This window comes from Pelophylax lessonae (genome assembly GCF_965119305.1).
Source record: "Pelophylax lessonae genome assembly, chromosome: 9".
In the NCBI taxonomy this organism is placed as follows: domain Eukaryota; kingdom Metazoa; phylum Chordata; class Amphibia; order Anura; family Ranidae; genus Pelophylax; species Pelophylax lessonae.
The window spans coordinates 186841726-186856609 of NC_138776.1; positions in this window are offsets into that span (position 1 = coordinate 186841726).

Here is a 14884-nt window from a genome sequence, read left to right on the forward strand (position 1 = left end):
ATAAATTGATTCATTTTATATTATCACTACATTTGACATATATGGGGACTGTTTGAGCTACCAAAGGATTTGTATATCTGTCTATCCAGTTCTGAGATTTACACAGCATTGCCTAAATAATTACCTGTGATAAAAATTAAAGTGGAACTTCATTCTCTCAATCAGCATTAACTATTTTTTAATCCTTCTATTGCTAACATTAGTAGATAGGAAAGTATATCATATTTACTTGTTTTAAACTTTTTTTTACATTTCTTCAGTTACTTTCTGGTTTACATGCCTGGGCCAATGATGTCCTCGATTCCAAGAGTCTTCAGGAGAGGAAGAGGGCTTTTTTCACCTAAGCACACCTTCCTGTCCATATGCCTAAGCTATGGTCAGATGGATTCCAGGAAGTAAATGACACATTAAATGTCTGCCCTTATTCAAGATAGCAAGGGCCAAAAATGCTAGCAGTGTTTTTAAAGTGATTTCTCAGCAAAATAAAACATGGAGACATGGACGAATGGGAGAGTTTGCTTTAAATATTAAAAATAAATAAATGGTGTTTTTGGTTTTGTTTTCTTAAACCCCAGCCTCCCTATTGGACATAGAAAGAGCACCAGCAATAGACTGATATTGTCATCCTTCTACTCGCTATTTAACACAAAATTACTTTGCGAGTAATCATGCCTACAAAAATTCCCAAAATAAACGTACTACTGAAATCTAGCCAGCACTAAACAGTGTTTCACACCAATTCTGATAAGAACAGAAGGAAAGTGACAGTGCGGCGCTAGATATCACAGAGGATTCTCATACAGACTCCTTTATCCCTGCACAAGTGACCATAAAACAAAATAAGAATGTTAAATGGCCTATAATCCAAAAACAGTTCCAATACATACAGTCCAAACTTTATAAAAAAGTGCAATCTCAGTCCTCAGTGTTAACCACTTCAGCTCCGGAAGGTTTACCCCCCTTTATGACCAGGCTATTTTTAGCAATTCGGCACTGCGTTACTTTAACTGACAATTGCACAGTCGTGCGATGCTGTACCCAAATAAAATTGATGTCCTTTTTCTCCCACAAATAGAGCTTTCTTTTAATGGTATTTGATCACTTCTGCGATTTTTACTTTTTGCGCTATAAACAGAAAAATACGGACAATTCTGAATCCAATTTTTTCAGAACTTTTGGCCAATATGTATTCTGGTACATATTTTTGGTATAAAAAAAAAAATCCCAATAAGTGTATTTTCATTGGTTTGCACAAAAGTTATCGCATCTTCAAACTAGGGGAAAGATTTATGTCATTTCTATTTATTTATTTTTTTTTAAACTTGTAATGGCCGCGATCTGCGGTTTTTAGCTGGACTGCTACATTGCGGCGGACAGATCGGACACCTAACTGACATTTTTTACCAGTGACATTACTACAGTAATCAGTGCTAAAAATATGCACTGTTACTGTACTAATGACACTGGCAGGGAAGGGGTTAACACCAGGGGTGATCAAAGGGTTAAATATGTCCCTGGAGGGTGTTTTCTAACTGTGTGGGGGATGGGCTTGCTGAATGAACACAGAAACTTAAGTTCCTAAATAAGAGGAATACAGCATCCGGTCTCCTGTACGCTACATTTCCCACGGCCGCTGGGGGGCCGGGGATTCAGCGCTGGGTTCTTCCCTCTTCAGGAGACAGACCGCAGTTCTGTCTCCATGGGGAGCAATCACGCGTGCTGCCGGACCCGCTGATTGGCTCCCCCTGTGGCCAATCTGCACTTGCGCGCGCCTCTGGCGGCACGTGCCCCCACTAGCAGTCCCGCGAAGCGACGTACAGGTATGTCGCTTTGTGGGACAGAGCCGACCTGCTGCTGTAAAACTACGGCGACTGGTCGGCAAGCAGTTAAACACACTTCTTCCTTCTTATAAGTAACCACAGTGAAAGAAAAAGAAGAAGAGGGCATATTGTGTTCACTGGGAAAGTTTATTGAACTTATCACAAATAGTAAGTAAAACCACTCACAAATAAAAAGGGTAATGGGCACACTCCGGATAATACCAGATCACTGTACAGCCCACGGTGTAAACCTGTATTGCTCTATTCAAACAGCAGACACTCGCATGTCTCTGCTCTAATGCATTTCATCCAATCAGGGATTTCCCACTTGAAGGATAAGTATAACCAAAGCATGGGCGTCCACAGAACTTTTTCCAGGGGGGAGCGTCATTTTAAGGTCAGCCCTGCTCCACCCCTTTTCAACAATGTCATAAGGGGGGGGGGCTAGAAATTATCACATAAATCACAGACATTCAAAGGTTTGAGAAACCTGATGCAAAAGCAAAGCTGACCCTCTCTGTTTTGGGTCCGTGCTGGCGGCGCATGCAGGCACGTGATGTCAGTACATGTTGTGACTTCACGTGCTGTGCCTCTGTGTGCGGGGCCACAAATCTCCTCAATTTCCTTGCCCTGGGCTCCCCCTCTCCTGGAATAATAGCCCTGGGGCCTGGGTCTGAGGACAGTGCTGATGTCAGTCACCGCGTGAGCCGCAACTCGCACATATTTATTTTTAAATGGGAAAAATAAGCCGCTCTTTACCAGTTTTCAGAGTGCTGATCGCTGCTCACGTGATCCGCCGCCTCTCTCCTCCTCTCAGCCTCTCCTTCTCCCCTCCCAACTGATGTTAGCGGGGAATCCTCAGCCCCGTACGCTGCAGGCAGCTGTCAGACAGGGAGAGGAGAGAGCTGGCCGGTCACATGAGCAGCGTTCGGCTCTCTGAAAACAGGTAAAGAACGGTTAATTTTTTTAAAACACATACACAGACATAGGGGCACGGGCATACAGGATTATTAAATAGACCAGACAGGATAGTGTAAAGTGGCTTAACAACCACTTTAAAGGGGAAGTTAAGATTTCCGGGGGGGGGGGGGCACTTGCCCCCCTTGCCCCTCCATGCGGTCACCCATGAGCCAAAGCTATATTGACTATACTTCTCCTATGGATCACAGAAGTGAAGTTCATTCTGTACTCGTGTGGCCCCATGATCACTGATCCATCAGTTGCCCCTCCAGTGCTCACTGGAGCGCTGGGCTAGGAGGGGGCAGGCAAAGCCATCTGTCCATCTGGCAGCTGGGAGAATACCGGCAATATGGTTGGGATCCTTCCAGAGCCTGGAACGGCTCTGTGATGTCAGCTGACAGCGGGGTTTAGCCCATTGTCGGACAATTCTGGATTATAGAATTGCACAAGTACTGCGACCCAGAAGAGAAGTATGGCCAAAAAGATTTGGCCATACTTCTCTTTTAGTAAGTACATGCTGCAATGCTACATTAATTTGTGTCTTATACTCATATAGCTGCCTGGAATTCAGCTTTACTTGTCAGTGCTCTTCAATCTGCTGTCAGTCTGGAAATAAAAATGCTCTAAGGGAAAATTCATAGACACTGATATAATTTTATATATAAAACATGTCTAGGTATTTTAAGAAAAGGAAAAAGTGTTTTTCCAATTGCTCGTCAGAATGAGTTTAAAAAAGGAAAAACAAATGACATTTTATATACCGGAAAACAATGACTCCCTGAAGTGATGGAAAAGCGTTGTCTTGCATTTGAACTAGACTTACATATTTAGCAGAAATTTCTAACGTTCCAAAAAGAATTACAGGGTAATTATTGTAGCATTATTTATATCATTATATCCCTCTCTCGCAAAATTCAATTTAAAGTATATGTTAGCCAATCACTATATCTCATAGAAGTTGTAACATATAAGTGTAATTTTAAGAGTCATTTTCAATATTTTGAATTTTGTAGTATTCTTTAAAATAATAACAAGCGTGCCATGAATGTCTTGTTAAAGCTCATCTTGGTATAGGGTAACAGCAATCTGTCCCTGTCTCCCAGCTATGCTTCTGTGTAGACATGTGCAGCAGAATGGAAAAATGTGTTTAGTTTTCCTTTGGTTAAATTTGTTATGTTACTAATTTTGTTTTGTTGATTCGTTTCGGAATTCATTTTGTTTCATTTAATTTTGTTTTGTTTATTGATTTTCTATTGAATTCCAAATTTTCAGAAGGATTGAGTTTGGATCGATCAAAAAACCATCAACCAAAATCGAATTCTGTGTGAGAAATCGCTGGTTGTTAAAAAACGGGCTGGGAAGCCGACCATCGCATCCTTACCCAATGATTTCCCTGCTGACAGCTGAATGTAAATAGAATTGCAAGCAATTAAAAATTCTGAAAAAAAAAACAGCATAGGGATCCCCCCCATGCATTCAAGGCCCTTTGCGTCTGGTATGGAATTTATGGGAAACTCCACGCCCAAAAAAATGGCGTAGGCCCCCCCCCCCTGCCATACCAGACCCTTTTTCAAGCATGCAACCCCGCCGGCCAGCAAAGGGTGGGGGGGAGGGGCGAGCAACATGGGGGGATTGCTCCCCCCAAAGCGCCTTGTCCCCAGAGCCTCTTCCCACAACTCTGGCCCCGTGGTTGTGGGGGTCTGCGGGCGGAATCAATCACATAGGGGGGCTTGGATCTGGGGGCCTTCTTGTTAAGCACCCCATAATGACACTCCCCAATTGAGAGGTAAACATGGGTGGTGGGTTGGGTCACTGGGTAACCCCTACCCCTTTGTTTACCTGTCATTCGGTTGTGTCCCTGGACAAGAACAGTCGTGTTCGGTAGGCAGCGTTTTTTTTTTGTTTTTTCTGTTCGGGTCAGGACTTGTCAGGACAACTGTTGTTGTGCTTTTATTAACTTTTTTTTGGTGAATGACTCGGGGTACTCCCACCAGGGGAAACCCGCTGACAGCTGATGAGTCATTGGTTGTTAAGAACATGGCAGTCGGCTTCCCAGTTCGCTCCTTAACAACAAGCTATTCTTCACACAGTAATCGGTATTCGGAATTCGATAATTTTTTCCATTGATCCGAACTCGATTCGTACTGAAAATTTGGAATTTGTTATAAAACGAAGAAAAAAACAAAACTAAATTAATTTAAACTAAATTCTTTACTATTGTCAAATTTAGATTTGGACTGAAACAAATTGCACATTTCTACTTCTGTGTTGCCAGCCATTCATGTTCTTTCCCAATGGAGACTACGAGTGGCAATTATGAAGCACATTGCACAGGCATGGTCCACTGTTGCATTCGGAAACCCACCCTAGGAAATAATGTGCAGAAGTTGACTGAGTATAGTTGGTAATTGACTGCAAAGAGGCTGTAGTAGATCAAATGTGTAGATATGCAACAAAGGATGAAATAAGGGGAAAACAATATGTAAGTGTAGGTGGGTGGTACCTTCTTCATGTTCCCCTCCTCATTGGGCACCAAGGGTGGGTCACATAGGAGCCCTACCCTGGGGTGGGTTCTTCCGTGCTACGCCAGGCACCTTGTACAGGGTCACTTCACTACACATGGGATAACTTTGCTTTGTGCCGTTTTCATCAATGCCCTGGGACAAGGCCGAGGCTGCCATGGGGGAATACTCAACCTTAAGGCAGGCCTCTATTCTTAGAGATGAACGTAGACCATGTACACTTGCACTGCAACTGTTCTACACCTAACTCTCGGTTCTCTGTGACAATGTACACCATCTCTGTACAAAAAAGGGACATGCCAATCCTTGTCCACATCCACCTGTCCAGTGTCTTCTACAACAATTGCCCAGTAGTACAATAGGCCCCGCCGTGCTCTCTGCGTGGGCTCCACACATGCACTTAAGGTAAAGTATGTGACCCTTTCTGTTTGTCCAAGTAACACTATGTCTTCTCAAGCAAAGTGCTGGAGTGTCAGTGGAGAAAGTAATGTCTGCTCTACGGTGATCAGTGCAAGTGTGCTTCCAAGTCATGGTCACGACAGTGGTTGCTATCGGCAACGACCGGACACTTACCTAGGAAAAATTATGTCTTCCCAAGTAAAGTACTAGAGTGTCGATGGAGAAAGGATGTGCTGTATTGTGGGAGAAAATTGTGTCTGCTTTACAGTAACCTGTGCAAGTGTGCTTTCAAGTTATGGTCAAAAAAGCAGTGACCCGGAACACGGGGATCGGCGTGTCAGGGGTTGTGTCTGTACATATGTCTGTGCTGTGGAGGAAAATGTCTGCCATGCAGCCGGTTACAGCGGGACAATTTCAAATAGCAGCGAGGGAGTTTGGTTGGCATGTGAACGGTGCAACTGAAACTCAAGTACAGATAGAAGAGGCAGATGTATGCGTGTCTGTGGCAGGCAGTGTTGGTCATCTTACTTTAAAAAAGTAATTAGTTACAGTTACAAATTACTTCTCCCAAAAAGTAATTAAGTTAGTGACTCAGTTACCACATTGAAAAAGTAATTAGTTACTTTACAAAGTAACTGTGACTTTTTTTACTATTCTATAATGCAATTACGTTCTATAAGATCTTTAATAGTGGTGGCAGTGTGGCACACTGTGGGGGTCTGAGTCCTCTGGACTGTGTGAGTAACTGTATTTTTTGTTATTTTTTGGTACCTGATGCCTGGAGTGGCTGGCTGCTGGTGGTGTGGCACACTGGTGGTGGCGGTGTGGCCCACTGGTGGTGGTGGTGGTGGCGGTGTGGCACACTGGTGGTGTGGCACACTGGTGGTGGTGGCGGTGTGGCACACTGGTGGTGGTGGTGGCAGTGTGGCCCACTGGTGGTGGTGGTGGTGTGGCACACTGGTGGTGTGGCACACTGGTGGTGGTGGTGGCGGTGTGGCACACTGGTGGTGGCGGTGTGGCCCACTGGTGGTGGCGGTGTGGCACACTGGTGGTGGTGGCAGTGTGGCCCACTGGTGGTGGCGGTGTGGCCCACTGGTGGTGGCGGTGTGGAACACTGGTGATGGTGGTGGCGGCGGTGTGGCACACTGGTGATGGCTGTGTGGCACACTGGTGGTGGTGGTGGCGGCGGTGTGGCACACTGGTGGTGGTGGCAGTGTGGCACACTGGTAGTGGCGGTGTGGCACACTGGTGGTGGTGGTGGCGGTGTGGCACACTGCTGGTAGTGGTGTGGCACACTGGTGGTGGTGTGGTGGGTGGTGGCTGGTGGGGGTCTGAGTCCTGACTCCTGACTGTCTGTGACTGACTGAGTCTGAGGTTTTTTTTTTTGGTACCTGCTGTGCTGGGCTTGCTGGTGGTGGTGGGCTGGTGGTGTGGCCTGGCAGGCACTGGTACACTGTTGTTCGGGTCCCTCTGGCTCCGTCCTCCTCCAGGCCTCAGGCCTGCCTGTCTGTGCCTCTCTCCTCTTCTGGGCTGGCTGTGTGCGTTGGTAGACTGGTGGTGGTGGACTTCCTGCTGCCCTGTGGTGGTGGTGGATTCCTGGACTATATATTTTTGGATATGGTATTATATATATTTTGCTAGGCTGGCAAAAGTCACAAGTGAAGTGGCAATGGCTGGGTCGGGTCGCCGACTCGCCGCCCGCCGGACTCTATGCCCTCCTCCTGGCGCTCTGTGCTGCTGTCCGACTCGATTCTCGTGACTTGACTGAGTCTCCTCCTCTTCTCTCTCCAGTTACAGTACCGCGGACAGCGGTCATAGAGGAGAGGGGGAATACAATTACATCTACTGCCATCTAGTGGCGGTAGATGTAATTGCGATAACGCAGCCGAAAGTAGCGGCAACGGCGTTACAGGGAGAGGAAGGGTAATCAGATAGATTACTCATTACCCTGAAAAGTAGCTTCGTTAAGTAACGCCGTTTACTTAAACCAGTTTCTACCAACACTGGTGGCAGGGAACAAAATTTGCATTGCAGTAACATTCATGCAGGCTGGGCAGTGTTATGGCAGCAGCGAAGGGGTTACTGCACTGCGTGAGAGAGAGCACGCCAAAGAGATCTGCCTTACAGAGAGTCAGCTAGTCTGGGGCCGTGGGCGGAGTCGCCGTCCGCGGCCTGCCAATTTGAATGTAGCTGAGACGTCACTTCCACTTCCACCTACTCGTAGCTGAGAAGCAGACACGTGTGTGGAGGAGCAAAATGGCGGATGCCGGAGTGAGCCGGAGCTATCCCATGTGTTGGCGGAGAACCTGTGGAGCGGACAAATCCCCTTCCCCTCTATCCTTGCAAAAGAAGATGGGGATCAGCGAAACTGCTACAGTTTCTTTACTTGGGAAAATAACTTTTGCCACAAAGAACTTCTGTTAAAGCCAGGGGCTGCTATGTGGAGAGGGCAAACTCCCTAGTTCACAGAGACATCCTAATAAAGAACCCTTTGTGAAGATCTTCTTGGCCTTGGGCCACTATTATTGCAAAAAGTGCTGAGAAAGGACACTTTGCGAAGATATCTTGTTTAAAGGACACTTTGAGAGGATCCTTTGGGCCAGTGGGCAAGAGTAATGCTGAAGGAAACTTTGTGCGAATTGCTACCTTGTGAGAAAAGGGTAGCGGCTCCTTGCCTCTTCATAGAGAGGGGATGCCAGAGTGAAGGATCCCTTGAAGAGTTCTTACAAAGACTCACAAGTAAGGCAAGCTTTGCTCAGGTTCCAGCAAAAATACCTTGCCGCCTGCAGAAGATGTGTTGCCTCTGTGTTACAGAGAGAAGGTATCACGTACCTGGTGCTGGAGGCCAATGGAGAGCGAGGGCTTCCCTTGCGGCTAAGTTCCAGACCCCCCTGAGGATGAGAACAGGAGAGGTCAGGCCCAAAGTAGCACGGGTTGCCTGCTGGACTGTGTGCAGGAGGATCCAGAGTACAGCTGGAGTGCTGGAGTGGAATCAGCAGACAGGTGGCGCCCGTGGGGTATTTGCAGGACATGGATAATGCTGAGACTGGAACGTGGTCAGGTGGATAGCCAAGATCAGGAGCCAGGTGGATTTCAAAGCAAGCGTGGTCAGGTGGATAGCCGAGGTCGAACACAGGAAGCAATCAGGAGACAGGTCAAGGACAAGCCTGGGCAGTAACAGGAGACAGGAACTGGAAAACCACAAGGATAACACACTGGAAGAGCCGAATATCAGCCAGCAACTAAAATCACTGGCAGGCTTCCTTATATAGGCCCAGGTAAATTGCTGGTAGTGCTGCTGGGTCCTAAAGTCCTTCTCCTGCCAAAGTGCTGATAGCGCTGCTGGGTCCTAGAGCCCTTCTCCTGGTGTTTGTGCCCTGACAGTGCCCCCCCCCCCCCCCACGGGCAGCCTCCAGGTGCCCATTTGGGCAATTTTCTCTGGATATTTGTCCTGAAACTCTTGGAAGAGTCTGGGGGCATGTACATTGGCTTTGGGTTCCCATGAGCTTTCTTCAGGTGGATACCCTTTCCATTTAATTAAGAACTGGGGTTGTCTCCCTCGCTTCCTGCAGTTCAGGATTGCTTCTACCTCGAATTCTGTGTCCTCACCAATCGTCACTGGCGGCGGAGGTGGCTCCGTTCTCCCTGGAAATGGATCTGGAACAGTTGGTTTATGCAAGGAGGTGTGAAAAACCAGATGAATCCTATATGAGTCAGGCAAAGTTAGTTCGTAAGCCACTGGGTTAATTTCCGATTTGATCCGAAAGGGCCCAATATACCTTGGCCCTAGCTTCCGTGAAGGGCAGGCCAATTTCAGGTTGGCAGTAGACAGCCACACTTTGTCCCCAACCTTGAAGGAAGGATTTCCCCTCTGTTTCCGATCAAAGTGTTTTTTGTGATCCACTTGGGCTTTCTGTATGGACTCCCGGAGGACCTGATAATTGTTTTGAATGAAAACAAGTCTGTCCTGCAAGGTGGGTACAGAAGTTTCAGGCATAATTTCAGGCAGGGCAGCAGGGTGGAATCCATAATTAGCCCAGAATGGGGACTGGTTTGTAGCTGAATGGACAGAGTTATTATAGGCAAATTCCGCCAGCCGAAGCAGGGATTTCCAGTCATCTTGGGAAAAAGCTGAAAAGCAGCGGAGGTATTGCTCGTGGGTTTGGTTAGTGCGTTCCGTTTGCCCATTACTTTGGGGATGGTAGGCAGATGATAGGCAGAGTTCCACTTCCAAGGCTTTACAAAGGGCTCTCCAAAACCTAGAGGTGAATTGCACCCCCCGATGCGAAACAATGTTCTTTGGTAGTCCATGAAGTCTTATGATCTCCTTGATAAATGTGTGAGCGGTTTCCACTGCAGAGGGAGTACCAATCATTGGTATAAAGTGGGCCATTTTTGATAATCGGTCTACCCCAACCAGGATGGTCATGAATCTTTTAGAGGGAGGAAGATCAACAATAAAATCCATAGAAATCATTTCCCGGGGGTGATTAGGGATAGGCAAGGGTCTTAATAACCCCCAGGCTTTGACTTTGTCGCTTTTGCTACGTAGACATATCGTGCATGACTTGACGTAGGATCTACAGTCCCGCCTGAGGTTAGGCCACCAAAAGGACCGCTGAATGAGCTTGTTAGTTTTACGGGCCCCAAAGTGCCCTGCAAGTTGGTGGTCATGGAATGCCCTGAGAACCAAAGATCTAGCTTCTTGAGGTACAAAGATTTTGTCCTGGTGCCAAAGTAATCCACCCTGCCTCCTAAACGAGTCATGTTCGGATTCGGGGCACTATACAGAAGCTTGTTCAATGGATGCCTTTAAGTTGGGTTGAATCAGCAAAACATTTTGGGCAGATAAGATAGTGCTTGGAGGAGCACATTCAGTAGATTCGGGGGAACATCCTGGACAGGGCATCGGCTTTCCCATTTTTGGAACCTGGGCGGTATGTCAAGTGGAAATTAAATCTCGAAAAAAATAAGGCCCACCTGGCTTGTCGAGGTCTTAGGCGTTTTGCAGATCTTAAATATTCCAAATTTTTGTGATCTGTGAAGATCATAATTGTATGGTTAGCGCCCTCCAGCAGGTACCTCCATTCCTCGAGAGCGACTTTAATTGCCAGGAGTTCTCTGTCACCCACGTCATAGTTTCTTTTGGCCTGATTCAGCTTCCTGGAGCAAAAGGCTACTGGGTGAAGCAGGGCCTTCTGGCCCTGACACTGAGAGAGCACTGCTCCCGTAGCTACTTCGGATGCGTCCACCTCAAGGACAAAGGGAAGAGCTGGGTCAGGGTGTTGCAACACGGGAGCAGAGGTGAAGAGAGCCTTCAGTTTTTCTAAACCGCTTGAGAATCTTGGTTCCAGGAGAAACGTGAGTGCAGGCGAGTGAGCTGGGTGATCGGGGCAATAACAGTCGAGAAATTCTGAATAAATTTCCTATAATAATTAGCGAAGCCCACGAACCTCTGGACCCCTTTCTTGTCAGAAGGTGCAGGCCACTCCAGGATTGCTGGTACCTTCTGAGGATCCATGGAAATCCCTTTCGCGGAGATTATGAGTCCTAAGAACTGGATAGATTGTTTCTCGAACTCACACTTTTCTGCTTTAGCATATAAGCCATGGGTTCTTAAGGTCTTTAACACTTTTCTGAAGTGCTCTCGATGGAGTTCAAGCGAGGCTGATAAAATTAGTATGTCATCCAGATAGACGATTAAGAACAGGTCAAAGTATTCTCTGAAAATATCATTCACAAAATGTTGGAATGTCACAGGGGCACACAAGGTACTCAAAGTGACCAAAGCATGTTCGGAAGGCGGTCTTCCACTCATCACCTTCCCTAATACGAACCAGGCTATAGGCCCCCCGTAAGTCCAACTTTGTGAAAACCTGGGCTGTTCGGAATCTTTGGAATAACTAAGGGACAAGAGGGTATTTGTTCTTGAGAGTAATTTTATTAAGGTCCCTATAATCAATGCATGGTCTGAGAGAACGATCTTTCTTCTCGACAAAGAAAATGCCGGCTCCAGCAGGTGACGAATAAGGGCGGATGAATCCTTTGGTAAGGTTTTCATCTATATATTGTCGGAGGGCCTCCAGTGCCAGCTCGGATAAAGGAAAGATGCGCCCGAAGGGTACTTCTGCTCCAGGTAGCAACTCAATTGGGCAGTCATAGGACCGATGTGGGGGCAAGGCATCGGCACCTTTTTTGTCAAACACATCAAGGAAGTCAAGGTAGGCTAAAGGAACAGCATGACAGGGATCCGGTGTAGGTTGAACAGAGAGACACACTGAAGAGTTGACAGGCATGGGGATGCCACACATAGGCGTGCGCAGGGGGTGTGCCAGGTGTACCTGGGCACACCCTAATCACCCAGTGCAGTGCAGATTCCCCCTATTGTCCAGGGCCCACTGCCCTACTGCCCTACTGACACCATCCATGTTTTTATAAATGATAAAATGTTTGTTCTCATTTATTTATAACAGTGTGTGTGTCAGTTTGTGTGTGTGTGTGTGTGTGTATATATATATACTGTATATACACAAACACGCACATGTTTGAGCTTTGGGGTGCACACCCTAATGCAATAGGCTGCGCACACCTATGATGCCACAGTATTGATGACAGTAGGAAGACGAGAAGATGATTTCTCCCTTGGGCCAGTCGATTTGCGGGTTGTGGGCCCATAGCCAGGGTATCCCGAGAATGTCTGGGAATATAGGAGCCCTGATGACATCAAAGCAGAGGAATTCCTGATGGCCTACTTCTGTTGTGGCAAGGACAGGGATAGTCTCCTGAGTGAATGGTCCAGAGCTAGGAGCAGTGCCATCTGCTAAATGTACATCAAGACTTTGTTCCTTCAGTTTCAGGGGTATGCGCAAGTTCCTGGCTTTGTTGATGTCCAGGAAGCAACTGCAGGCTCCATAGTCAATGATCGCCCGCAGCTTTACTTCCTTTCCATTCACCTGCAGAGAGATAGGGAGAATTAAATGAGTGGATATAGTCCCAAACAAATGGAGGTATGAGGGGCGTAGAAGGCTGGACTTACTTGGGCGAACAGGACAACTGCGAAGGAAGTGGCCCGAAGCCCCACAGTAGAGACACAAGTTATTGTGTCGTCTGCGTGCTCTCTCTTCAGGGGTTAAAGCAGGGCAGAGTAGGCCAATTTTCATGGGGTTCCCCGTCGGATGTATTCATGGACTGGGCAACAGAGACTGGGAGTGTTGGTCCTGGGACCTTTGGCATTACCCATGTGGGTCGCAGGGTCTGAGTGCGTTTCGGACCTTTGCTCCCACAGCCATCAGTCTAGTTGGATAGAGACTTGGATGAGACTTTCTAATGAGGCGGGGGCCTTAATCCTAGCCAACTCGTCCTTGAGAGACTCAGATAAGCCTTGCCGGAACTGGTATTTTAAGGCGGCATCATTCCATCCAGTATCAGCTGACCACTTGTGAAATTCCACAATGTAATCCTCCACTGGTCATCTGCCTTGTACAAGAGCATGAAGGGCCGACTCTGCGGTGGCAGTCCATTGTGGATCATCATATAGGGTAGCCATAGCTTCAAAGAAGGTGGAAACTGAATCCAGGACTGAGTTCTTTTGCTCAAGGAGATTATGAGCCCAGGACTGTGGCTCATCAGATAAAAGTGAAATGATGAAACCCACATTGACAGTCTCAAGAGAAAAAGTCCTTGGTTGCAGGGCAAAGTAAAGGTCACAAGCATTTTTGAAAGCTCTGAATTTCCGTCGGTCACCTGAAAAGCGATCAGGAGTGGGGACTCTGGGCTCCGGAGGGGGTAAACCCATAGCAGGTGTGGCTGTAGCAGAACAACTGGCCGTTGAAGCGGAGACAGTGGAGCTAGTAGCTTGGTTAGGATCCACAGGAGTCATAGAGGTAGTGAGAGAGTGAAGCCGTCCTTCCAGCTGAAAGTAGCCATCTTGTAAGCTCTGGACTGCTTGTGTAAGAGCTGTAATCTGCTGACATAGGGCCTCTAATGCAGAAGCACCTCTCTCGGCCTCAGACATCTTGGCTGGTTTATACTATCACGTTCCTGGTGCTGGAGACCAATGGAGAGAGAGAAATATGATGTAAAAAAGGTTGGTAATGGCGCTACCCATAAAAAATAAATAAAATAAATACTGTGTGTATAGAATCACTAGATACACAGAAAACAATGTGAATATAAAGTGCAAAGTGCCAGTAAACTGAAAAAATCAGGGGTGTGGTCTCCACAAACCCCCCCAAATAGTGCTCAATATAAAGTGTTGCTATACAGTGAGTGCACAGAGATGTGCAGTGAACAATAATAACAAAGGAGCACCTGATGTGATAAATATTTATTGTGATTTATATATATATAAATATATAGTGCATGTGTAGCGGTCAGAGGAGTAGGGGACCGCAATGCAGAATTCAAGTACGGTACAGCAGACAGAGAGGCTGAAGCAGATACCGGCTTTAATTAACCAACAGAGTATAATGGCCAGAGAATGATGTTAACAGTAATAACAGATTACATAGGTTTACAGCAAAGTTAACTGCAACGTGATACTTAAAATGGCGCTCCCGCCAACGCACACACAGAAATACAGGCTACTCTGCTATATGATCCTATCTGATTCCCGCTAACCGGGACACGTTGCTGCAACGCTCTGTCTACAGAAACCTGCTCTATGCCCTGCCACAGGTTAGCACCGGTGTACACTCACAGTTCTGTAGGTACAGCTGCTTTATCTCAGTCTCTGTGATGGTGGATGTAGTCAGGTCTCTGGATCTGTCCCTTGCTGTCTGTAGCTGCAGTCTCTTATGCACTGGTCTGGGTTTCTTTGCAAGTAGTTTATCTTGTTCTGTCACTTGGAGGTCACTGCAGTCTGGCCCCTTGCTCTGTAACTGGCTTGAGGTGCTCTGGGATGTTCTCTCCTCTCTTCCTCGGGTTCTCAGCTGCTGTCCGTAGTATCACAGTTCAGTTCTGTCTCCTCTGGCAAGATCCTGTTGCTCTGTCCCAGGATTATACAGTCTATATGCCCTCTCAAGGCCACAGCATGCAGTACCTTTCCTCAGCTCAGCACAGCCATAGAGACCCGAACACCACACCCTTCTTGGAACTTCCTGCTTCCTCCCTTCACCTAAAGCAACAACAGTGACATCTTGTGGCTGAAAGATGCATGACAGTCTGTGGGAATTTCTCAATAGA